This window comes from Branchiostoma belcheri, unplaced genomic scaffold (assembly GCF_001625305.1).
Source record: "Branchiostoma belcheri isolate BF01 breed outbred unplaced genomic scaffold, Haploidv18h27 scaffold100, whole genome shotgun sequence".
Lineage (NCBI taxonomy): Eukaryota > Metazoa > Chordata > Leptocardii > Amphioxiformes > Branchiostomatidae > Branchiostoma > Branchiostoma belcheri.
This window is the reverse complement of record NW_017802381.1, coordinates 1,186,365-1,187,422: the sequence shown is the minus strand read 5'-3', so window position 1 is coordinate 1,187,422 and position 1,058 is coordinate 1,186,365.

Below are 1,058 nucleotides of genomic sequence, written 5' to 3'. Positions count from 1 at the left end.
GTACGGATGAAGGGCGGCGGCCTCCCGTCCAAGACACGGTTGAAGGGCGGCGGCCTCCCGTCCCAGACACGGTTGAAGGGCGGCGGCCTCCCGTCCCAGACACGGTTGAAGGGCGGCGGCCTCCCGTCCCAGGTACGGATGAAGGGCGGCGGCCTCCCACCATTCCACTAGACAGGCTTGCAGCAGCCATGCTGGCCTGCAGGTCAATGAAATATGCTTTTCATAAAACTTATTATAGTAGACTTTATGGGCACACACTTGTATTGTGCTATTGTAGAAATGCACACACTAAAATCAAGATTCCTGAAAAGTCCCATCTACATGTATCTAAACATAGCACGTCTTTTAATGAATGAAAGACCTTTATTGTACGTTTGTGCTCTAACAAGCTAAGTACAGGTCATGGATAGACAAGGAAATGGATACAGCAATGATACCTAAACTATACATACTAATGTGCTCTACTATTTACATTGTTCGACTTCTTCTCGCTTCTTGACACAGTTATAGATGTACGAGCATATAGAATTAGTGATACATGGTTTGTCAAGTTTCATAAGAAATAGGAATTTTTCTGATTGATTTAAATGTGCAAAGCTGGGGAACTTATCTATTATATAAGAATATAGGAAATCTCTCTCATTACTATATAACGTACAATTGACTACGAAATGATACTCATCCTCAATCTTATTTAAATCGCAAAATTGGCAAATCCTTTGCTCTAGAGGAATGCGGTTGTGTCTGCCTTTTTCTATGTGGAGTTTGTGTGAACTTATCCGGAGTTTTGTGAAGGCTGTTCTGTGTCGAATGTTTGTAATTTTCAAATAATTTTCCTCGTGGTAAGTATTTTTAATAATCTGTATGTCCGTATTTGTTGTTGTTCCGTCATTTCTGATATAAAAAGATTGGAGATACATGTCCTTAAGACGTTGGTTGATGGAAGATATAATTTGGGGCAAATTGAAGGTAGAAGACAAGGACGAATGCCAAACATAGGCAAAACCGCTTTCCTCTAGTGTCTTACGAACACCAGCAGCCCAGCATTTGGCACCTAC